Genomic DNA, 26,087 nt, shown 5'->3' on the forward strand with positions numbered 1-26,087 from the left:
AAAAGCAAGGAGCTTGAAACGTGAGTGGAACAGTAACATATGAAAAAACTATATATACTTCACCCTCCTTGCCCCCACCATTATTTTTGAATTGCTGAGAAAACCCAGTATAGAAGATGCTTGTACTTTTCAGTCTTGACTCATGTACTTATTTTGAATAGGACTTTCTTCAGTTAAAGACAGGTCACTACAGTTACATGTAAATACTAACACGACTGCTTTACAAGTTAGAAAGCAACACAGGCTTTCTATAGAGAAATATTGTAATTAATACCTCTGTTTTGCTAACACTTACAGTCTGTTTTAATTCTAATCATACAGTTCTCCCATCAATGTAATCAGGATTACTCTTGTGGCTAAAGATGCACAGATGCTTACGGGTTTGCAGGATTGGCTATTTAGTTAGTAGTTAACAGTCAATTGATTCCACCAACTAATTAATAACGGAAGCAACATTGCATTTCCTATTTCAAAATCCAGTCATGAAGGTTGTTCTGTCAAAGGATTAATAAGATTTGTTTTGGCAATTCCTTATGCTTATTTGTGCTTCAGCTCAATGGTTACTTCCCAAAAGGAGACACCTCTTAGAGGTAAGGATAATGTTAGACTCAGAAAAGCCGGGAACATAAAGGTGTGCGCGTTGAGAGGACAATCTTATATTTATTTTTTTTTCCAATCTAGAAATAATCAGCTTTGATTTAAGGAAAAAGTCATTCCTGCAGAAGAGGATCAGTAGAAAGATAAACAGATTTTTGCCAAGTAAATTAAGATTTGTAAGGAATTCAAACCATTGGCATTACTGTCCTCACTGACATCAAGAGGAACGCCATGCACAGAGTGTCTAGTTTGGGCTAAGGATCTCATTTTTTATCAGACTGCATTAACCTGTTTCCCCGTCAATATCAGCTGGCTGTGAATTCTACAGCTTATAGCTGTGCTCATTTCTCATCCACTTTAAATTTGCAGAGGATTAATTTAATTGACTGTTTCATTAGCCTTATGATACAGAAAAGGATAAAAAGTAATCCCTAGCTGCCAAAAGATCATTGCAGTAGAAAATGCGCTTGCACTCATACAAATATATATATTATAAACACATGAATGTATTTGTGCTGTTAAGAAGAGATTTTTGCATGGAGAGCCCTGCTCATACAGAATTATTCACTCTGTCATTCCTCCTGTTTTGCCCACCTGTGTCATTGAATGGAGTAGGAGCTGAGCGCTTAGCTGAGCTGTCCCCAACTGCAGAGTGGGGAGGGGATACTGAGCAACATCTGCTCATGTACTTTGAAAGTGCACGTGGATGCTGACTTTACTTGCTGGGTAAAGTCCTCACTTGCAGATGCTCATATCTCAAAAATTAGAAGAGCTAATTATTTAAAAATTAGGCAGTATTTTCATCAGTCAGACAGTAGCTTAAGATGTGCAATGTTTCTGAAATATGTTCATTTGTCTAGACTACATCAAAGGCATAAAACCATTTTTTTGGAGTCTGATGTGTGTGACAATTGCATATTGCTCCTCAGATTCTCTTTTCAGATTGAAAATCGCTCAGTGGTTCAAAAGAAGAATTCAAAAAACAACTGAAGTATAAAGGGATAAATTAAGATTCTGTGTAAAGATTCCCAATACAGTTAGCGGGTTTTGAAAAAGCATACATTTCAAATGACTTGTTAAACATTCTGTCTGCCAAAAGTAATAAAATAATAATTTGCAATAGTGAAACCTCTTTCATCAAAGAACCACAGAATGTGCTATAAAACTAGCAGCAAACTTATTTTGACTAGGAAGAAATTAAGATACAAAGAGGTTTAGGCCCAAATATCTGTCACTGTCACTGATATGATGTTATTCTGTGCCAGGATGGAAGAAATAGACCCTTTTTACACCTTCAAGAAATGACAGGCTACCCTTTCTTTCTGGCTTTGTGTTGGTTGACAAGATGTTCTCTTCTTGGTCTAGATTATCCTTAGGTCAGTGTCATCTCTTTCAAAGCATAAAATATTTCCCAAAGTCCCAGTGTATCTTCAATTTATTCTTCCTACTGAAATAAAAATACTTGAGCATACCTATGCTCATAATCCCTCCTGGACAGAGGGCAAGGGAAAAATGAAGTCCTTTGCTCAGCAGCTTCTTCAGCCTCCCTGGAAAGGATAAAGGTCTCTAGACTGCAGTCACAACAGCAAGTCTTTCTTGCATCAAGTCTGTAGGCACCTGAAACATAATGTTTATAGACCAAAGAGGGTGAGGCAGGTGGGTGCTGCGTAGAAAATTGGCAGTTGTCTGCCCATGAGGTGATGTTTGTGTCCACATGCTGTCCCCAGCCCCTGGGCTGCTCTGGCCCCAGCCTGTGTCACTGCTAGGGGGCTCCTCCTTCCCCAGTGCAAGACTGGGCATAGGCCCTGGCTGCATTTCTTGTGGCTCCTGTTGACCTATTCCTCCAGCAGGTCCAAGTGCCTCTGGTCATCAGTGTTACTTTCTCCTCGCCCATGTCCCAGCATCAGTCATGAACCTGCCAGCTAGCTGCCCCAGCGCACCAGGGAAGAAGAGGCAGAAGCAATCTGCTGCTCACATGAGATACTCACAGTACTGCTGAGGGGACCTCAAGATGGGAGTTAAAAATCAAGAGTCTCACATTCATCTCTTGATCACTTAGCAGAGCTCCATCTGTGTGGGAGATGGTTCCTACACAGCTGAGGCAGCACGGGATGGGATCCAAGGCCACTTTCTGTCACGAGGTCCTGAAATCAGAAGCAGTGAGATATCATGCGAGGCTTTGTGGACTGAGCTGCTGTCAAGCAAGATAAAACATATCCCCCACCAAGATGTCCAGCGGAGAGTAAAAATGCAGACTTTTGCATTTATTTCAAAAATAGGTTTCTTCTGATAAAATGTTTCCTGGAACAAATCCCAAACCTGTCTTTCTTTTGGAAACATTCCCAAATGCACTTACCTGTGAAAAAAAACCAAAAACATTAAGTATTAGAAATCTTAGATATCAACAATTTGAAACAAATATGAATCAAATTTCTTTCCTTGTGGGGTTCAGGTTTGGCATCACAGCAGATGGCTGCAATTGGCAGCTCTATCCTGACAAATCTGAGCAAAACCCTGGACCTGGACAACCTTTGGTGTGCAGTTTCAAGTGTCATCATCTCTAATTATGAAGTTTTGAACATTTGGTGGAACAAGCTAAAAGAAAGTAATTTAACACTGGGTGTTGCAAGATTACCAGATCCACTGACCGTTAGTATTTGTGCTAACCACCTCTATTCACTGCAAGTTCATTTTGCAAATAATACAGCACATCATATACTAATTTATTTTCAATCACCAGCTTTCTCAAGAAGCACAATGCAAAAACTGTCTTCATAAGAATAAGTGCCCATTAAACTGTTGCTTGTCAGAGCTCTGAAGCTCACATTGATGTTGAACTAATAGTGCCAAACAAAAGCTCTGGAATATTCCACTTTTCTCATCTTGGAAATCTTGGGAATCTCAGTCTTGGAAACTAAAACCCACTGCAGGACTGTTTTCTTCCTACATCTGCATAGCTCCAACGGGCCAAAGTCCTCTTGAGGTCTGTCTGCCAACACCAACAAAGTACTATTTGTCTTTAGAGATGCATGGAGATGAATGAAAGGGAGGTGTCTGGTTGAGATACTTCATAGAAAGAGGAAAAGGTGGTTGTGTATTAGACAAACTAGAAAACAAAATAAGGGCAGCTGAGAAGGCAGGAGGGAAGCAACAACAGAGAGGGGAGATGGCTGCTATAGAATCATATGGGTCAGCAGCAGGGTTAAGGAAAGACCCCAGCCTCTCAGCCTAAAGTGAAGTTCTTCATTTAGAGGTCTATTTTTCACTGGCTAAGTCTGAAATGGGCTCACCTTCTACCCATAACATGCCACACTGTCACAGCACACCTGACTGGAGAGCAGGACACATGGCAAAGCACATGGTTTCCCTCTCTGTACAGTCTGTGTGGTTCCCAAAGCCCTCTGCTGTGGCCACAGCACTGCTCATGTGCCATGCTTCTCTAGCTGAAGATGTTTAAAAAACATTATAAAATACAGTCTTCTCATAAAAGTGTAACATAGGGTCCAAAGAGTGTTTTAATACAAGATGTGGGGAGTTGCTCATGAATTTGTTCCTTCAAATGCTAGCATTCTTGCATCTTAACATAAGCTTCCATCATTTTTTGAGTATTTGTGCACTAGGGGGAAAACACACAAACAAGTCTATATTGTGAAATTTAATTTAAATTCAACAGTAAGCTTCAATCAGCTACTGCTTCAACACATACAATTAGGAGCAAAACCACATAGTTAAGAACCTTAATTTGATTTTAGAGAAAAATAAATTTACTGCAAGCTGTGAATATGGAGGATGTCTGAAAATCAAGCCTTTGCTGCTGCCAAAATATTTCAGTGTCTATCTTTAAATGCTGAGCTTAGGAAATCTGAATTAAAAGCAACAAATGCAACATACACATAAACACAAGCCCTGCCTATAATTGGAATGACTTTATCTAATTTTTATATCACCTGAATATTCCAGATAAAGATGGCTTTACAACTTTGCTGACATTACAGCATCTTTTTTTCTTGTATTGTGTCTATTCAAGTCAAAATTCATTTATTTGCAAATACTGGCCTAATGTACTTTTAAAATGAGAATCTTACAAGCAAACTGAAAACATAATTCCAGGCATTCCAAGAATAAAACAAAAATGCAACCAGCTTTCTGAAATTTCTGTGCAAAATTAAGAAGATAGATTATACTTATTTTATGACTAGGTTACTTTTTCTTCTGTTTGATATTGTTATTTTTAGACATTTTTTTTTTTTTGCAAGTCATGAGAGCAGAGGAATTTTCTTTCCTTCCTTCCTTCCTTCCTTCCTTCCTTCCTTCCTTCCTTCCTTCCTTCCTTCCTTCCTTCCTTCCTTCCTTCCTTCCTTCCTTCCTTCCTTCCTTCCTTCCTTCCTTCCTTCCTTTCTTTCTTTCTTTCTTTCTTTCTTTCTTTCTTTCTTTCTTTCTTTCTTTCTTTCTTTCTTTCTTTCTTTCTTTTAACCCAGTTGTCTAAAAAATCTGATTCATTACCCATGTGGGAATTCTGGTGGTACTTTGTAATGGAAGAGAAAACAAGAATTAGGAAAAGAAAAATCAATGTAGTCACTGAGCTTAAGGGCCACAGCTGAATTAGTTTCAGTACTGATGGCAAGGTACTATGATTTGAAAGGACCTGATGAAGTAAGAAAGAGGTAATAGTCATCAATGTTTTAAATTTTCTAGAAATAACTTAGTACATAGAATAGCACCCCTGCATTGCATAAGACCTACAGGCATTCTGTTTTTCTATCAGATCTTCACATTTCTTTCAGAAAACAGGAGGAGTGAATGTTTAAAGACCTGAGTGAGAGGGAGATATGTCACGCAGCAAGATAGCTGCCAGCTTGGTGTTTCATAGCACTACCAGAGCAAAGGACATGACTCAAGATACAGCAGAATGAGAGAGGAGACCAAAGAGAGAACATGACCAAAGCAATGAGACATCATTTATTCATACTTTTATTGCCAGAAGTAAATAAAGTTACGCTTGTAATTACTGCAGCATATGTGGAACTAGAAGCAAAACTGCTGAAGCTTTATTGTCCAAATAGCACTTAAAGGTAGTTAATTTATACACAGGCACACTAAAGAAACAGTACCCATTATCACTGCTGTCCACTCTAACACATTAAATCTTCAGCCAGATTTAATTTAACAAGAAGAGCCTCAATCTGCCACTGCTGCAGTCTCTCCCTTCTGCACTTCACAGCTTCTTTTATGTGCCTGGAGAGAGAAGGAGGCCCTGTAATTAGCTGCTGATATTAACAGCCTTTCTTTTGCTTTATGAAGTTGGAAATAAATGGTCGCATTACCAAGCAGACTGCTGGATGCTCATCATATTTTGTTTTAAAGAGCTATTTCAGCTGGGCATGAGACCCGTTGTTTCTATGCTGCTTGCTCGGAGTTTCTTGCCTTCATGTAAGGGAGTTTTTCATTCTGTATTAAAGCAAATTGAAGCCCTGGTTCTGTTTATGTTAACAGCAATTCTCCCGCCAAGGAGATTACAATCTCTAACATGAGAATATGAGGAGGAGCAGACAGCAGAGCAGTACAGAGATGTGTACTGATATCCTCTTCAGCAAATTACACATCAGAGTCTGAAACAAGCTACTTATTTATTTTTTTATTTTTATTTTGTCTAGTAAAAAATCAGATAGAGCTTCCTAGAAAGCAGGATATTCTCAGAACAGTGTGGCAGCAGTTTCAAAAGTCTTATATTGTCATTGCTTTTCACAGTACATTCAGGAGCTTAATTTTCTCTAACCTCTATCTCCAAGTCGGTCAAAATTGGCCAGAGGGCTAAAAAATTATTGGATGGGGTCAGAATACAGAGGTAAGTTGGCAGAGGAAAGCAATTAGTGGTGGAGGGCTCCCTTTAGTGCTTAAAACAATGCAGAAAGGGGCACACCTGGGTGAGTCACAACAGTCTCAGCAGTCAGAGGCTCACACCACATACAGTTTTCTGTTAAACGGGCAGAAAAGTAAAAGAAGAAGCTGCACCAAAGACAAAATTTCCCCTTTACTTTTGCATGACCAGCTTTTCCTGAAGCTTCCTGAAACAATTGGCCCTGCTTTCATTTCAGCACTTTTTCCATCAAGGATGTTTTCTTTTGTCCTCTCCACACGTTTATTTAAATAGAGAGAACTGCTATGATTTAAACAACTGGAAATATTTCTATAATGTTCAATGAAAAGCAAAGCTCCTTGTTTAACTCTGGGGAATCACATTTACATAATGGATAAATCTTGCGTTTCGGTGAAGATATTGGCAATGATCAGCAGAGAGACGTTAGCACTCATTCTAAAACATACGTTTGCACTAATGTTTGCTTAAACTAAGTACCTGGGGAAGCTTGTTCAGAGATTTGTTGAACAATAAGAACACTAACCTTTCAGACTGAATCTCTGCAGTGGGAACCTTAGGGACGATATTAACTGACTTAATGGATTCTTGCATTTGCTCTAACATATATGCTTTTCTAACCCACTTTCACTCTTGCACAAATTAAACTCAAGCTCCCTTTTCAATACTCAAGTTTTCTCTTTCGTATTGCAGCTATTTTATCCTGCTATCTACTCATTTTAAGCTCTTGATATGCAAAGACTTTATGGAGCAGCTTCCATTTCAAACCATTCTGGAAGCTGCAAATTCTGGGCAGTGCTTCCTCCTCTTGGCGACCTACAGTGAAATATCTCCATATCCCTGCCTGCTTGTGGTTTGTGCGTGTGGGAGTGGCAGCAAAAACTTGAGTTCACTACAAGTGTAGAATAATGCTATCTACAGAAGTTTTTAATAGACTGAGTCTCTGCACATCCCTGCTTTTTCAATAAGTGATAGATATCTTCTGAAATCCCAATTTTTATCCTTAGTTGTACAGCAGTACTCTAACTGATGGTATCATCTACCCTTTCTTAGAGAATATTTTCTCTGCTGGAATGAAGAGCATGATTAGTTTAAAATTGAAGATCCTTATTTTACATAATTATATGTAAAGGCAGAAAATGTATTTCTATCATTTATTGAAGCTTTTTACAGGAATTCATCCCTGAATTCTGAAGAAAAGTACATTTTATATGTATAGAAAATATCATCAGTAGCAGTCAAGAATAGCTATGGTAACAAGTCTAAGAGATTTTGACTCATATCATAGTCAGTGAATACAATCCCTTTATGTGAAATATCCCTGAAGACTTTTTCTGAACAAAATTATACAACTGTTTTTCCCAAAGTGTGACAGCATATTGCATGGCTGACACAAGACCTAGGAAATGGGTACACTGCAGAGTGCTCTTGTCACAATACATGCTTAGCGGTGTGCATGCACACGGGCTCTGAATGCATTGCATTACAAACAGAAGGCACTTTATTTAAAAGAAATTCATTTTACAAGTCATCTTCTTTATAAATTTCAGGTAAAATTTTGGAAAAGAAAAGAAATGAAAAAGGCTGCTGAAAGTATCTTTGCACAGAAAGTTGTTTTTAATATGAGGTCAAAAACTTGAATAGCATTTTTCATTTTACGTGCATCATGAAGAATGCAGATCCTCATTGTTGCATTATCAGTGAATTTCAAGTAAGTTTGTTTTTATTCTCAATCCATAACCTATTAGAACAAGACCAGAGGAAGTCCATGAGGATGATAAAAGCGCTAGAGCACCTCTCCTATGAAAAAAAGCTGAGAGAGCTGGAGATGTTCAGCCTGGAGAAGAGAAGGCTCCAGGGAGACCTTATAGCAGCCATCTAGTACCTAAAAGGGGCCTACAGGAAAGCTGGGGAGGGACTCTTTGTCAGGGAGTGTAGTGATGGGACAAGGAGTAATGGCTTTAAACTAAAAGAGGGGAGATTTAGATTAGATATAAAGAAGAAATTCCTTACTATAAGGGTGACGAGGCACATGGAATATGTTGTACAGATAAGCTGTGGATGCCTATTCCCTGGAAGTGTTCAAGGCCAGGTTGGATGGTGGGAGGTTTCCCTGCCCATGGCAGGGGGTTAGAATTAGATGATCTTTAAGGTCCCTTCTGACCCAAACTATTATATGACTCTATGATTCTATGATTGCTGTTTGGAATTGAAAATAAAAAGTTGTACTAGACATTATGGACAGTTTGCACTTCAAGGTCATCTACTGTAGGGTTCAACAAGCAAGTCCCTTGTTGAAATATCTATGGAAATTAATAAGAAGTAAACTAATGATGAATTTTATAACCATAAAGCAATTATAGTGTTATTATCTTTTTAATCATGTCTATTAATAAAATAGTTTCATTTGTAGATAAAAAATGTTATTTAGTACATTCATATAATGTCTCAAAGAGTGAAAAACTATGCTTTTACTAGCTAGTGTACATGAGCTTTATGGGAAACTTAAATACCTTCATAACTATAAAGAGGTTACTTTGACTTCTGATAAGTTTCACTGGTGAGTGAAGCCTGAGCTATGGCATCCTTCAAATGTGGCTTTGCCTCTGCTGAATTGACATTCTCCTGACTTATTCCCTTAGGGATCTGCAGCTTCAACCACTCAACTCTCTGTTGAGAGTTGTTTTAAACAAGAAAAAAAAAAAAAAAAAAAGCAAAAAAAAAAAAAAAAGCATAATCATATACTGAACTTTCTATCAAATGTCAGAAAATGAGAACTTGCCAGGAACAAAAGTTTCAACCCAAAGCTTGCTTTTAACAAGAGATGTAGCACCACTGTGATGGTTTTATTTAACCTGTATTTAGAAAGCTGTAATGCATTCTTGGATGCTCCTGTGATTTGCACTGTGATATGAATAGCCCAGCAGGCAAATGGTTATACATTCTGAGTTTTTCTCTTGCTTAACAGAAGATCTGTCATAGTATGTCACCTGCAAAGTGCATTTCCATGTCCTGTTTCTGACTGGCAGATGATTCCCTTCTGGGGAAGACAGGCCCTTACTTGCTCCTGGTTCCTAGTCTGATGGAGCTCGCCTAGGTAATGTTATAAGGTCACATCAGCATACCAGTGGAAAAAGAGAAACATTTTCCAGCCAGATACCTCCAGACTGCATTTTGAATACATCATCCACCCTCATGATTTCCACAGCTTTGTGAACAATCTAAACACCAAATAACAAGGTATCTTATCACCTTATCAAAAGCTCAAAAAATTCTCCTTATGTAGACTTTATTCCACTTTATTTCTATATTCTTCCACTGAAAATATTTCCCATGGAGCAGTGAAAATTCATTACACTTTTTGGATCCATTACTCTTTTTGGATCCATTATAGCAAGAGGAAAATCCTCTTATTTATGTAATGTCTGTGCCAGCCTGCAGCTCCTCTGGATCTTCCTCCTGATATTCTGGCTGAAGTTTTTCCTGTGTCTTTCTGCTTACAGACTCCCCCAGAAAACCAAAGGTCTTATCTCTTTTATCTCCTTCTGGTTGTAGCTATAACTTAAAGGAGAAGCTTCAGTTTAATTGGTAACAGCTATGCACATCTATGCACAGCCCTGTTGGGTGCCCCCCCAGGTCTTCCGATGTTCTCAGAGAGTGCTAGTCAGAGATTTTCTGCTTAATATCCCAGCTGTTTCCTCCTTCTGAACATCCCTTCTGTCTCTTTCTTCATTTGTTGGTGTGCATATTTGTTGGTGTGCATATTCATCTCAACCCTTAGTTCCAAGCCCCAGCTACTTTCCAAGGGCTATTTGTTATTCAGCATAGCTTACCTCCAACTCTTTCTATATATTCTCCAATAAAGATGCTCAGAAGAAGAATATCACAGCTGGACAGACACACGACAGCACCTTCTTGGCCCTTCTCTCATAACCCTGAATCTTAGATGGATTCTGAGCCAATATTGCATGTCATCACTCCACTTCCATCTCAGTTACAAAGGTGAATAATAATGTACAAACTGCTTTTGAATTCCAGGAGTTAACAAGCCTGTGTAGAGAATTTCATGTTCTCTGAGGTATCACCATGCAGGTAGACTTCTTTAAAACTCAATAACATGTGATTGTTCTGGATTATGTTTGAAGACCTCATTAAAACTTCTGGAGATCAAAATTATTTAAAAAGATCTCTAGAAACTTTTTTTTTGAAGCTACAGTTTATCATTTTGACCAAACAGTCTGCAGCCTCAGACTCATTTTGCTTATATATAGAGCCAGCCACACCTCCAGATGGACAGAGACCAACAGAGCCCCACCAGGAAAATATATTCTACAAAGACTTAGATGTCTGATAGGATAAGCTGAAAATACCTTTGAGTTCAGGCAGGTAATTTTCTTAGGTTTGGGCAGTTTAAAAAGATGGGTGTCCTATTCAATCATCCCCTTTTCTTTATCTTCCCAAAACAGGAACAGAAAGAATTACTTCTTAATTTCTGTCTGATAATTACATGTTGCTTTCATCTAAGTATTAAGGAGCATTGACAGACAGCCAGAAAGCAACATTTAGTACTATGTAGGGCAGGTTGATTGGCTTATGTGACAAAGTAATCCATGACCAAAAAACTAGAATATGTTTAAGTCCTACCCTGCAGTCTTCTAATTACAGAATGCAAAGCAAGACTGCATGCTTAGCAGAGAGTAGAGCAGCCCCTTTTGGCAGCAGCACACCAGATGTAAAATGAAACTGCACACTGAATTTACACTTATCCATTTCAACGAGCAGGGTTGTATTTGTGTAGTAAACGACAGAATTTGATGTTAGTTCCTCACATGCATCACACTGAAAATCGTGTTCTATTTTTTGGCATAACAGAAGTAAAGTATAAAGCCTCCTATTCAAATCATTGATCAAATTATAGTCATAAATAAAACTATGTGTTCAAAGTAAAGAGGAATTTGGCCCCGTGATGGATTTTGTCTGGGAGATAGATTTATCACATACAATTTTATTATGCCAAATCCTTTACAGGAAAATAAGTAGTTCAGACTTATCACCCAGTATTTAAAAAATAATCGGGATTTTGCTATTCTTCACACACAAGCTTTCTTTGCCTCTATGGAGCTACACATTTGAGTTAAATGTCAGTGAAAATCACCAGTACAAATATAAAAAGTGTCAGTGTGAATCATATCAGCAAATTTATGTGGTAATTGACACTGGCGCAAGCTTCATCTCATTCTTGTATGACCCAGTCTATTTTGGGCAGTCTATTTCTTCCATCCAGTTTCCTGAGAATTATGTACATATTTACTTCTCTAACAGTCACCTTTACAGCTTCTGGGATTCTTTGGCCAATTTCAGCCAAAGCTAATAGGAAGAAATTTTAAAGATATTGTATATGTACATACTTAATGGAAAAAGGTGATCCCTACAGATCAAAGACCTTGTTAACAGGCTTACAAGAGACAGGCAGTAACTTGAGCCCTTTATTACATGGCACAGTACATTTGTGACCATAAGTCACAGACCCATAGGAAATCAAATTTTCACTGTTTGAGGTGTTTGCACAATGGTCCAAAACCAAGAATTACAGGTGTCACTCAATGTGCTCCTACACTGAAAACCCACCATCACATTTCAACTTTTCCAGATCTTTATTGATGATTATTATATATTCTTCATTTATAGTCATCACAGAGAAACAAAATTTAGATAGCTGTATTACATTTTTTTTTTAATAAACCCTATCTTGTTACATGTCTATTCATATATTCAATTGATAATGATAACATTGAACAGGTTTTCTTTGAACTATTTTTTGTTAATGCAACCAATCCAATTCAATTTCTCTGTTGCTTACAGATTTATTTATGTATGTGTCTTTCTAACATATTGTCCCATAAATAGGGACAATATATGCCATGGCAGGAAAGATAAAGGCCAGATTCTCATCTTAAAGAAACACATTAAAGTTTGTCTAATACAGGGTTGGTGCAGATTGTCTTGCTTTTCAAGATAATGTTATGCATCCTATGCATTTGGTTGTTTACAAAATCCATTCTTATTAGGGGACAGTTCATCAAACTCTGAGACAGCTAGAATCAAGTTAAGTGCATTTAACTGACCTTGCCAGTCTTCAGGATTACAGACTGGTTTGTGTTTGTTCTGACATACAGATGTCCAGATTTTGAGTAGAAATCATTCTTGTTTCCACAGGCCATGCAATTTTCCCCTAGAGAAGAAATTCACCCAGTTGAAAAGGATGAATGAATACCGCTGGGTCAAAAAATACTGTAAGTTAGGGAATAATTTTCATTGTTATTTTTCCCCTCTTATGAGTTTTCTGTCTTTTTCAAGGTTGCACTACTCAAAAGACTTCTTAATGAGTGGTTTTAAGAATTCTGTAGCCATCCTACTATTTAGAGATAGGATTATCATGTCAGGTTTCCAAAAGTGTATGTTTTCTGATATATAAAGAATGTATCAGTAGTGATTCAATACAGAGGAGGAAATACAAAGCATCTGACATCAGGTCCAGATCCCGTGATGTGATATAACTTATGAGCTCATGGTGTATCCAGTTACATTTCAATAGGAAAAACTTTCATTGAAGGAACAGGCTGAGAGAAGAGCAGTCACTGCGTCTTTTCTACAAGTTAATACTTCAGCATTACAGACCTGTCTCACAGATGAAGGAGCTAGCTGAGAGGCTATATTAAGATTTTAAAGCAAAACCAGTTCCAGAGCCCAAGATGGCTTATATGCAGTAAAAGCACTATCCTGAGTCAAAGTCCACAGAAAGCCACTTACTTCTCCAAGCATTTGATTAGATTAAGGTTGTGTGTGCAGCAGTATTTACTGCTGGGCTGTTGCCCATATCTTAATGGAAACAGAAAGGTGAATTCCAGTAGGAGACCCAGGGATTTATACAGCTACTTAATTTGAGCCTTGTGGCTCTCTTGTATGTGCCCTGTGCACAGAAGAAGAGTCAGGTTTTCATCTCATCCTAGCTGCTGAGCACTCAAAAGACACATGAAGGGAAAGGATTTGTACATCAGAAACTGATGAGGACTGAACTCTCACCTTAATTTAACATGGACTGAACAGGCAAAAACTTGTGCATTACAGAGGAATATCACCATCTGAGCTGTTACACAGCAACAGACATGAATAGCATCTATTTGTCCACAAGCAGACACTTCTGCAGAAAGTCTTGGTCTTAGATTCCATGCACTGAAGTATAATTTTCCACAGAAGCAGATATAGTTCTGCAAGATCCCAGTGCTTTAACATTTACTCAGAGAAACCTTTCTGAATTCAGTGGGCTTCCTATGTACAAAAACATACTAGTAAACATGAGTAACTGGAGAACAGAATTCCAAATTAGTGGAAGATGACTGCTGCATCGAAGTGTAGAACAATGGTCTCAAGATGTTTTTGTTAAGAAGGATTGTCATTGGTTGCATGATTACATATGCATGTCCTTCCTTGCAACCTATATATTTATTTATCTTCCTTCCATAAATGTCAAGAAATTGCTTAGCAACGCACAACCATGCCATCCTGCAGGACAAGTAGCAATATTTATGATGGTGGTGAAGAGAGAAAACAGTGTGTAATTAAGTGTCATAACTGCTTTAAAATTAAAAAAATAAATAAATAGAAAAAAGGAAAAGCCTAGATTAATTTCTCTGCTATATTTTCTGTATAAACATAATGGTCCAAAACCAATAAGCACTAGCACTGTATATGTCATGTGAAGGGTCTCTATAATGAAATTTTTCTCTTGCATTTAGTTGTCCCACTTCTTTATTGGTGGCTGTTATTGATTCTCCTGTTGTAATCACATCAGACTGCATTAGGAAACGACCTCAGTTTTTAAACAAAACCTCATTATCTAGCTTAATTCCTATTCCCATTTCCAGATACAATATGACAGTATTGGAAATGATAATATTGAACATTTCTGAAGTAAACACAGTCTTTTGGTTGCATTTGTTTCTTTTTTATCTTTAAACTATAAATTACCTTTTTCTCACAGTCATTTATCTAGAGTTGGAATGGACTTTATACAACAAGTACCTGTTCAATCTGGTATTGTTACCAAGCAAAATCTTTCATATTCTAGTAGCTCAGCACGGCTGAGACCGCCCTCACTAGAGAACTAGTACCTCATATGCTTTCCTTACACAACAGCTGGGATTGCTAAATGAATCACAGCACTATATTTAATAAAAAAGAGGAGTAAAATGGATGCACAGAAAGTTAATGTAATTTATGTTTGGAGACTGAAAAGAAATTTATTTGACTTCTGTAATCCCCATACTATGCTATAGCATTGAATTTCTAGTGTTCTGCAAAACAATTCAGGAAGAAAGGTTTACTTTGAGGACTTAGAGATGTAAATAGATTTTTTCAGTCTTAAACAAACAAACAAACATCCAAACCCATAGAAACATCAAATTCATATCCTAGGTCCTCTTGGCTGCAACAATCCCAGCAGCTCTACAGAGCAAACAATCTCTATGGCATTACAATTTCTCTGCTTTTCAATATGCTTCGATTTTGTTTTTAAAAAAACATCTTGTTAATTGTCTGGCTACCACATGCAATGTTTCCAATGAGAGCTCTCTCCAGCAGTGAGGGCGTGAGAGAAGAACCCTGTCCCAGCTGCGCTTAGCCTCCCTCAGAGCAAACACTCTTCTGGTTCGAAGCCTGTGGGGAGGAATTAAGCAACATTTGCTGTCTGAAGCAAGATGTACAACAGCCCAGTCAGTAACTTGCCTTTTTTTCCCCCGAGAAACAAAAGTGTTTATAAACTCCTCACAAGATGTACAAGCTTCTTTGATTAAACAAGCTATGTCCATTGATGATTTGCTGAGGGAAACTGTGTTAAGATATAAAAGAAGCAAATGGAACTATAAATTATTTACCCATGTATTTACTTAGCAGCTTTAATATTGCTAAGCATACTCTGCTATACAGAGATATTAACCTAAACACAGAGTATGGCCTACATTTTTAACAGAATTGCTCTCTCAGTTTTATTTACTTGGTCCACTTCAAATTCAAATCTGCAGATAATATGACTTTGCTTTGCAGGTTATCACTGTAGAAGCAAAATTCACCTCACCCTTGAAACTTACCTATTTTCCTTTTGTAAATACTGCCTTTCCATACCCAGTTCTCTCACACTTACATTCAGTTAAACTCATTCACTTGTCCTGTCCATGCTAAGTTCAAGCATTTCACGTGATTTCTCAGTATTTGTTGGCATACAGGGTTGTTAGCTTCATCTTTTATTCCTTGCTGGGTTGATGCTTAGAGCCTACCTCAGTCTCACATCCTTTGAGCTAAAAGACTTAGGTATTTTATTCTCTTCAACAACTTTTTCCATATCATGTCATTCTTCAACTTTGTACCAATTTCACAACCCCAACTGAAATTATTACTTTGTCATTTCATCAGCAGAACATTAAATGATGGGGAACTTTTCTTTTTTTGACAACCTTTACCTTAACCTTCAACTACTCTATTAGGAGGCAATGATCATTGCTACAGAATTTTATCACATATATTCATATCTTATGCTGACTTTCAACTTTCCCTTTTCCCCTTAGCTTGAGTTAAAGTGCTAAATATGAATTACTTCATGGTGCACTGTAACTAAATGAGGGTAAATAGACAGTTCACGTTTTAAATCAGTACCTTGCCTCTGCAAAGGAATTTCATAGATTTCCATCAGAGATTTTTCTGTTCCAGGAGATGAGATTTTAATGGAAATGTTCTATATATACTTTCATTATACATTTTGAAATTGCCCAATGGGATGTATTAGAACTTAATATTGATATTTGCAATGTGAGCAAACCTGGACAAACATGGGCATGTATGTTTGTATCCCTGGAATCTTTTCCTTATGGAAATTTTAATAAAATGAAGGAAAACAAAACAAAACAAAACAAAACAACAAAAACAAAACAAAAAAAACACAAGCACCTTGTATTTTAACAGAGAGTCTCACAGTTTTCCCTCTTCAGTTTTACTTACTGAAAACTACATTGACCTATGACAGCTATCCAAATGTTTGTTTTTTGTTGTTGTTGTTGTTGTTTTTCCTCTGCCTCAGTTGTTTCTAAACCTATTGCACTGACTAAATCATTTCCACCTTCAGATTCTTCAGTTACACGCATAATTTAAGTATGCTTTCTTTGTAAAGAAAGAAAGTTCTGTTCCAATCACAAACACTACTGCTCAGCACAGAAATAAGAAACTTGCTGGGACTGGAGTGTCAGAGCATGTATGTACTTAGAGTGGGGCTCTAGAACTCAAACCTGATTTCCCAATTATCCCTACAATTTAAAGTGAAGCTGTCCCCATTTAGAAAAGTTTGGAAAGAGATCTGTATTTGTGGCCTTCAGGTAGAAGGTGAACATGGGGAGAATTGGTATTTTTGAGTTTGTTTCAAGACTGGGTTTTGGTTTTAAGAGACTGGAAATTTATAAAAAGGGAAAAGATCATTCAAAGGAGACAGGGGGTGGTAAAACAGGGTAATCAGAACATGTAAAAACCTATGCAGACTTTTCAAGGTACTGTACTGGGTCTGGCTGGAATGTTAACTTTCCCGGCAGCAGCCCATTCAGTGCCGTACTCTGTACTTGTAGCTGGAACAGCAGTGTTATCACACCAGTGTTGTGTCTACTGCTGAGCAGCAGTGGCACAGCATTGGGCCTTTCTCTAACCCTCCTAGGGGGTGGGCAAAAAGTGAGGAGAGAAACATCACTAGGGCAGCTGACCTAAACCAATCAAAGGGATATTCCATACCATGTGGTGTCACACTCAGCAATAAAAGGTGGAAACAGGAAGAAGAGGGGAGGGGTGGGCTCTCGTTGAGAAGACGTCGGTCCTCCTCTCGAACACTGGCTGCGTGCGTTGAGGCCTTGCTTCAAGGACGTGGTCAATCATCGCTCATTTGTGGGAAGTAGAGAGTAATTTCTTTCCTCTGCACTTCCATATAGCTTTCATTTATTTTGTTTGTTTGTTTTTCTCCCTTTTTCCCCTTTTCCCTTTTACTTCCCCTTAGTTAAATTGTTTAGTTCATGGTAGTCTTTATTTAATTATTATAATTATTTCCCTTTAATTAAATTATCTTTATCTCAACCCGTGAGTTGTTCTTTGCTTTACTTCTCCCCCTCCTCATCTAAAGGAGGGGGAGTGAGAGAGCGGTTGTGGGGTTTAGCTGCCCAGCACGGTAAAACCACCACAGGTACCAATAGAAAAATAAAATCTTACAATTTCATTTTTAAAACCCATAGCTCCTTTCTTTTTGGAGATTGCTTCAAGAATCAAAACTACTGTCAAGGAACTCTTTCTTTCCAAAAGCAGAAATAAAAATAAAAATAATAAATGAAATTACAGGCTTTTGCCTTTCCACATGTCCTTATTAGATGCATTCTCTTCTGTGTAGTAATGGGATGTGACATTAGGTACTTCAGCTTAGATTTAACCTCACTGGTAATTCAGCACAAATTTAATGTAACTAATAATTCTCAATTGTCATTATTCCCATTATGCCATCATCTTCCAAGGAGGACCATGTGCTGAATTCCCATTTTGTTGCTGCTACGCCCTTCAGGGAACTTCTTGGCACTCTGGTCTTGGCTCATTTTCTTTCTTGTTGTCTACCTCCACGGCCCTGGTTGTGGGGATGCTCCTTACAGGTACACATGGGAAGGATGAGATGTTATTCACTTGTCTCTGCCTTAGCTCCCAACAGAAATCAGGTTATACCTTACAGAGCCCTTGTCCATTCCTTGCAAGCAGCTGAACTAAAAATTTGTGTTTCACAGGGACATTGTTCCCTCCCACTGATTTAAAACACAAACTTGAATGTTTTAAAGTTGCATTTAAGGCAAAGTCTGCTCTCAGGAGCAGCTATGTAACAGCCCTACTTTAACTAGGGCTTCATACTTGTTTCTCAAGGATGTGGAAAGAGGTCTCCACCACTTCAGCAACATTTACTCTTGTAAAGAAAATGCAAAGTATTCTACTCCAAGAGAAGATGGGAAATTTGTAGCCTGTTCACACACATGTATTAAAAGTTTATTTATTTATTTATTTATTTATTTATTTTTAAGATTTCCAAACCTTGGTTAATTAACCCATTGTTACCTGAAAAATGTTCAATTCTGAGTCTTTAAATGAAATAACACTTATGGTAGAACTGTGTACAATCTTCCTGTGGTAAATTAAACCTGACTGTGACAAAACCCATTGTCGGAGCCTGAGGTCTGCAGGTTTTACTCAAAAGAATCACCTAAGCCAGCAGTTTTTCTTTTTTGTTTGTTTTTCAGCTTTAGTAAAATATTCATGATTTATAGGCTAGAAAGAACAAAATCAAGAAAATTAAATGTGGTTTTGAATTTGTCTGAATTTTTTAAGGTTTTATGGCAAAATTACAAAAGCTTTCTATTTCATACTAAGAAACTGAGAATTGAGTATACCTTAACTTTGAATTTTACCTCTAATTTAAGTTTTTTAAAATGAAATAAATATTGCTTAAATTTCTTCTAGGTAGCTGCCACCCTCCGTGATTAGGATTCTATTCACTGTTGCCTTTCTGCAGGTATTGTAATTATAGCTTGCAAACTGAAAGCAGAAGATAATCATTATCTGCACATATTTACAAGTTAAAAGCAATGCTGAAATATATTTTATTGTTCCAAACTGAAAGGGTGAATGTTCTCACACATTTCTTACCCCACTGCACTGCAGTGCTATTTGGTGTTGGTGCACAGATTCCTATCCAAAATTATTCTTGTGTAATTTCTTCAAGAATCAGATGGTAATTCTGAGCATAGACATAACAAAAATGTTCCAGAGATTGTTATAGCTTGCTCTACACACTGGTGTGTTTAGCTTTGAAACAGAGAAAAGTCCTAACAGTTCTAGTTGGTGGTTTCAAATGCATGTAATCTAGCATGGTTCTGTTTAACACACAGTAAATGAATGAAAAAAATAATCTCTAGAAATGTCATCCAGCTGCAAATGTCTGCTGTAATTGTTTACTTGACTGAAAATCTTAAAAAACCTTATGTGCTTGAGACTATACATTGATTAGAGATGCCAGAATCCTACAAAAAGCTACATTTTTTCTAGCATTTGAAAAGTAAAATAAGAAAAAAGGTTTTCCCTATGTATTTTTTACCAGAGTATTTGCAAAACAATATATCAACCAAGCAGTGTTCTCCAAAAGTGGCACCTAATTCTCACATGTGTTGAATAGCTGTTCTGTGAGAAATCAAGACGGAGCAGGAAGAAAACGAGGTGTTTCGTTCCTTCCCTGCCTCTCAAAAAGTAAGGAAGTCTTCATCCTCCAAAACAGAATAATGTAAAAAGCAGCTATTAGTAACATCAAAGCCCATTTAGATTTCTAATTGTATTGTAACAACTAAAGGCTGCGCATCCATCATTGTTCCCCACAGAAACATACACAAACAGTAAGCTGCTAACACACTTTCTTAGCTACAGAACTATATTTTGTGGCTGGGTATGTTTGTTTGTGTATGGATTTCTTGATTGGAAGCCTATGAACATAAGTGTACTTAAATCAACTGGTGAGACAACATATTCTGTTGTTCTGTTTATCTTACCTGTACACTTTATATAAAGACTACATTCCTCAACCAGCTGAAACTTCAGGGACAAATTCACCTCAAAGTGATTTGTTGTTTTTGAAAGTGAAGATTGATTTGATACAAGGTAAGAAAAAATTTCCTGTAGTAGTAGTCTGATATAGTTGGAAACTGGCAAATTTTGAATATCTCCAAGGCTTTTACAAATGTGCAGTCAGTAGGCTGCGGCTATTTTTGTGGACCTTTTCTAAAGACCTTTGCAGATAGCATTTGGAAATGAAGGCACTTACCACCATTAGAATAGCAGTCTTAATGCTTTGGGAAATACTTTCAACTAATGTTCCCGCTGGCAAATTGACTATCCATTTCTTCTCAAAGAAGTCTAAGATGTAAATGGTCTTTTTCAGAGTACGGAGGTTGTGCGTCAAAACCTGCTGTTCAACAATCCCAGCTGCATGCATCTTATTATCCCAGTGCTGATTACAAGATCCCATTGACCACAAGCTGCCTGTCTGCCTGTCTAGATGGTGTGATTAGTGTATAATCAATCTTTAATCCAATCAGAAAACTCTCTGTCTGCAACAGATAAAGGTCTCGGCAGGGTACTGATGAGGCCAGAGCCTTGGTATCTCTAAGGGGACACCTGCAGCATGTGAGGTGAAGAAGCTAAGCAGGCTGATCTAAGAGAAAGGAATTAAGGTGGTCTGAAAAAAATCTGATAAACAACATTCAAACAGAACAAACTAGGTAGCTAAAGTGTAGGGCTCAACATTCCAAGAGTCCCTGAAATGCTGTTCTGCTCTAAATTGTAACACAAAGAGAGAATCATCTTTTAGCTCAGAAAGACCATCCAAGGCATAACATTTAGTTTTTGTTCATTAAAAGCCACCAAAATAATTTATCGGATTATCTGATTCCCTCCAGTGCATGAATTCATCTGTGCTACTTCATTTTTTACTTTGTTGTCTCTATGTCTTTAAAGGATGCTGGAATGGTGTATGTGACTTTCTAAATTATAATGCCAGAAAATAATTGCCTGTTCATTGCTTTTTCTTTTTTTTTAAATTTCTTGACCCAAATTAAATATTTTTTCTCACTTTATCTCAGTATTCTTTCCTAATTCTGCAAATGGGATACTTATAATTACAGCTCATATTAAAGCTGTTAAAAAACAGCATATTATTATATGATAAACCCAATGTACTTTATATTAATCCCCATTGCTCTGCTTTAGGGCAAACAGTTTCTCATAACTTCTTTCTATGATATGACTTGTTCTTACTATATTAACATTCAAAATTAATAGTGAATCCTGACCAACTATCCTATCAAAGCTAAAGAACTTCCAGTATACCTCTTTTGTCACCTTATAAACATATTTTAACTGTTCAGACTGAAACCATTATTTTTATCAATGTGTAATTATTTTAAACATAGTTCTATGAATTATCTTTATTTCTCCAAATACAGATTATTTCCACATACCCCATGGATTTACTCTTTGTAACTTCTGAGTGAGCTGCACTCCTGCTTTCTTGTTTTCCAGTGTATCTGGCACCTATCTGAGATACCTGCAGCAAAGCTTACATTTATCTAGGTTTATAATGAGCTTAAGATCAAAAGAAACAAAATTATTATTTTTTTTTCTTTTCTAAATGACTATTTCCCATGTATTTTTTTTCTGCTTTCAAAGTCTTTCTGTAATCAGAAAACAATGAACAACATCACAGTGAAATAATCTAATTGTTACAGCTCTGACTTCTAAAAAAAAGCTGTCAAAACTACTTTAAACTTGACAGTTTATGAAAAACCTTTTATTACATGTTTAACGTGGCCATAGTACCTACAAAAAGAACACCAATCAAATATATGTAGGTATTTAAAACGTGCTTCAAAGTCAATATGGACTACTGTAAACAGTCTTATATCAAGCTCAGAGCATAGTTTTAAAATTTGCCATGAACTAAAATAACTTATACCCAGCAGGACTGATCAAGCCTTTAAAGATATATGGAAAATATCCGCTCTTCATAGAATATGACCTTCATAACTCAATTTATGAGTCATTCCCTCACTTGTGGGATATTTTCAATATCATAATTGTAAAAAAAGAAAGAAAGGAAGGAAAAATGTTCAGTTATTCATTTTGCAGGGCCTTTTTATTAAAAGCAGAAATAACATTAGATGAAAATCATTTCACTGATAATTTTAATGAAATATGAAGTGCTTTGAATATATTTTATTGCAGGCAATATAGAAAAAAGGCAATGGCTGCTTAATGTGTCATTTAATGAATGGATTCCACATTGCTTTACTTTGCTACATTTGGAAGTGAGGGCCGTGCAAAGATGATAGCGAATGGTTTCAAAAGGGGGTTTCTTCCCACATTTTTAAATTGCTCTTCACCTAATGGAAAGTGCAAAGTATAATACAGCAGAAATGAGGCTGAACCAAAACACTGGAGCTAAATGCCTTAACAAATCTCACTGAATTTCATCCTGTAAACCTATCTCTAATATGGAAAAAAATGTGCAGATAATGTCCTAGCTTGCTGAAGGTCAGGCTGCAATCAGAAGGATTCTAGAAAATCTGATACCTCATCTAATCTGCAGTGAGCTAACATGGCAGTTGCTCTGTTAGCCTAGCTGAAGATGAGGCCCCGTTTGCTTTGCTCCAGGGTGGAAGCTCTGCCTGCAGTAGTAATGCAGGAATTGTTACAGGGAAGTCATTTAAGTTAGCTAAGTCATTTATTCTACACCTTTTTTGCTTTTAATGTCATCTCAAAGAAAACCAAACCAAGTGGCCATTGCTACAACAATCCTTTCTCCACTCTGTGATGTACTTTTGTGAATGACTCTCTAATCTACCTGTTATTTATTTATTTACATATTTATACAGAGACATACATGTCTCTGTACCAGCATATTTCCCATGTTTAACCCCAAACTATACAAGGTTTCCTCTGTTAATAGCTACCAGCTCTCATCTCAGGCTTTTCTTCCTGTAAGATGCAGATTCACTAGATTTGTCTAAAAGGAATGAACCATAAGTGATAACCATTCTCTGGATGGGTCTGCGTGCTGTGGTAGCTTGTGCTTGGTGTTGTCTGCATGTTATCCTCCTGACTGCCAAGAAGAGGTGAGGGCCAACAGTCTCTGACTCAGAAGTGCTAGCACTTAAGCAATAAGTGATCTGGGCTCCGGAGCTCAAGCTTATACCCTGACACTTTTTATTTAGCAGTGCATAGTCATTGGTACTTAGAAAGCAGCCCTCCACAATCACAAACATTGGGTTTTAAACTAAAAAAGAAAAGTTGCAGGAATTCATCAGAAAAAAATGCCAGAGAAAATTTTATCTTACCATTACAAACAGACTTCTTGTGTACTAGACATAATACCCTATTAGGTTAGAGAGCAGAGTTTACATGAAAAAAGAAGGTAGAGTGTATGAAGAAGGTCTGAAGCTGGCATTATAAAAGAAGGCTAGTCTTCATGTGCTGGAGAAACTTCTATATCAAGCATAAGAAGGATGCTACATATATTCCACAGTCATGAACACAGATAAAGAGGAAGAAAGTGAGAACTATCCCAGATATTCAGCATGAAGTAGGGAAGTGGCATTTTAGTCCCAAGACTTCATCTCCATGAACCTGAACATAGCATAAATCGATGCAACACTGCAGTTCTTACCACAATGCTGATTGTAAGAACAACTGTGGGCCAGCAAGCACTCTGGAGGTCTTGTGGATGTGACTGCAAAAGGGAGGACTGGCAACCTCATCTTTTCTCTTACTCTCATCATTGCATTTTCATGGTTGTCAAGAGAAATGATAAACTGAAAAGGAAAATGAAGACAGCAAATCAACCAACAAACAAGCAAACAAGAAAAAACAAACAAACAAACAAAAAACTAGGCAAGGAGTCATATAATTAGTTCTTAACTTCTGTTATACTAGTGTAGTGTTTTACACATCCGGGCAGCTGAACTCCATCACAGCTGCTCTGTCACTCTTTCTCATCAATGGAAAAGGGGGAGAAAATAAGATGGAAAGGGCTCAAGGGTTGAGATAAGGACAGGGAGATCACTTAAGAATTATCATGAGGGGCAAAACAGGCTCAGCATAGGGAGATAAATGTAATTTATTGCCTATCAATAACAGACTAGAACAGTGAGAAAATAAAAGCAAACTAAAAACAACTTTCCTCTCCCATCTAACCTCTTCTCCCTCCTCCCCCCAACCAGCACAAATGAACAGGGAATGGGGACTGTGGTCAATCCCTGACACTTCTTCCTCGTCACTCCTTCATGCTCACTCTCTGCCCTTGCTCCACGTGGGGTCCCTCCCATGGGATGCCGTTCTTCAAGAACTGCTCCCACATGGCTCCGTACTACAGGGTCCATTTGTCAGAAGCAAACCTGGGGGGGCTCTCCATGGGCCGCAGCCTCCTCCAGGCCACATCCACCTGCTCCACCAGGGGCTCCTCCATGGACTGCAGTGTGGAGATCTGCTCCATGTGGCAGCCTGCTCCACGAGGGGCCTCTCCACAGGCCACAGGGGAACTTGTGTTGCGTGCCTGGAGCACCTCCTGCTCTCTTGCACTGACCTTGGGGGCTGCAGGGCTGCTTCTCACCCCTCTCTCCCAGCTGCACAGCAGTTTTTTTTCCCACATTCTTAACTCTGTTCTCGCAGAAGCCCAACCAGCTTGGCTCATGGCTCAACTCTGGTCAGTGTAGGGTCCCTTTTGGAGCCAGCTGGGGCTGACTCTGATCTGACATGGGGCAGCTGCTGGGCTCTGCTCATAGAGGCCATCCCTGTAGCCCCCTGCTACCAAAACCTTGCCACATAAATTCAATACAACCACAAAGCATTCTGTGTATCAAAAGACTGAAGTTGCAAGTGAGAAATGGACTGTAGATTTTTCATCAGAAATCTTTTAATTGGCCTTGTTCAGATCAAAAACCAAACCCAATCAAACCAAACCAAAAAACACACAAAGCTTTTAAATTTCATTTCTACTTTAAGTACTAGTTAAGCTGGTGAGGACTGACTTCATTCTGAATCAGTAGATATAAACCTCAGATTCACATTCCTGCCTCTATTAAGCTCTAGAATTACTAGATAAGAATGCATATATCAGAAACTCAAGAGATGTAAAATAATAAAAGCTGTGAAAATTCTCTCTTGGTAGTGATGCTCAGGCAATTTCCCAGCAAAATACATTAAACCTGATCCATAACTTTCAGATAACTTTAAAGGAGATCCCATACACACACACATACAGGTGACCCGTTTCAGTCAGGTCTGGATGGATGCTGACCCTACACCTGTAGAAGCTGGACAGGCACATCTTTATGGCACAGGATGTCCTGAGATGGATGAACAGCAGAAAATCCAGAATAAAAAAAAAGTGTCTCTGACTTGTGTATATAAGAAGCAGAGATGGAGAACAACCTTTTACCCTGGGATTTTTCCATTTTTACCTTTCTGATGCCCAGAATAGACACTGTAACAGACACTGCTTGTTAACAGGAAGAATATCTTTATTTTAACACATACTAATGAAAAGGAAAGAATACATTTGGAGATGTAATTCACCTTTTTCAATTGTTCTAAAATAGCTTTTTCTTAACACAAAACCTGCAAACTTAACACCATATGGTCTTAGAACCTGTCAGTTACGTGCAAGCGCCAAGTATTGTTAGAGACCACATTATCATACAGATCCATAAACAAACAGCTGCATAATTTCTCGGATGATTATCACCTCTGTACACCTGGCGTGTATGTTATATATAAAAAATTAACAAACAAAAGTGAGAATTTTACTATACTGCAATGTTGTCATGGCAAATTTCACCATCAAAATCCAATCGCACAATACAGCTTTAGGCATCAGTATGACGAGAGAACTGTAGTATATAACTGTAGAGACAGTGCTCCATTAAATAAGATGTGAAACAGGCCAGCATGGAGCCTGAAA

At 37.8% G+C, this 26,087-nt stretch overlaps 1 long non-coding RNA gene across 1 annotated transcript; it reads right to left on the reverse strand.

The window, feature by feature from the left end:
* Positions 1–2,301: 2,301 nt before the first annotated feature.
* LOC311431403 lies at positions 2,302–24,639 on the reverse strand. Its single transcript, XR_014689397.1, has 3 exons — positions 24,523–24,639; positions 23,796–23,940; positions 2,302–2,741 (listed from the first exon to the last, which is right to left on the reverse strand). It is a non-coding gene; the product is annotated as an uncharacterized lncRNA (long non-coding RNA).
* Between the last annotated feature and the right edge of the window lie 1,448 nt (positions 24,640–26,087).

The sequence above is a fragment of the Aythya ferina genome (genome assembly GCF_964211825.1).
Source record: "Aythya ferina genome assembly, chromosome: 2".
In the NCBI taxonomy this organism is placed as follows: domain Eukaryota; kingdom Metazoa; phylum Chordata; class Aves; order Anseriformes; family Anatidae; genus Aythya; species Aythya ferina.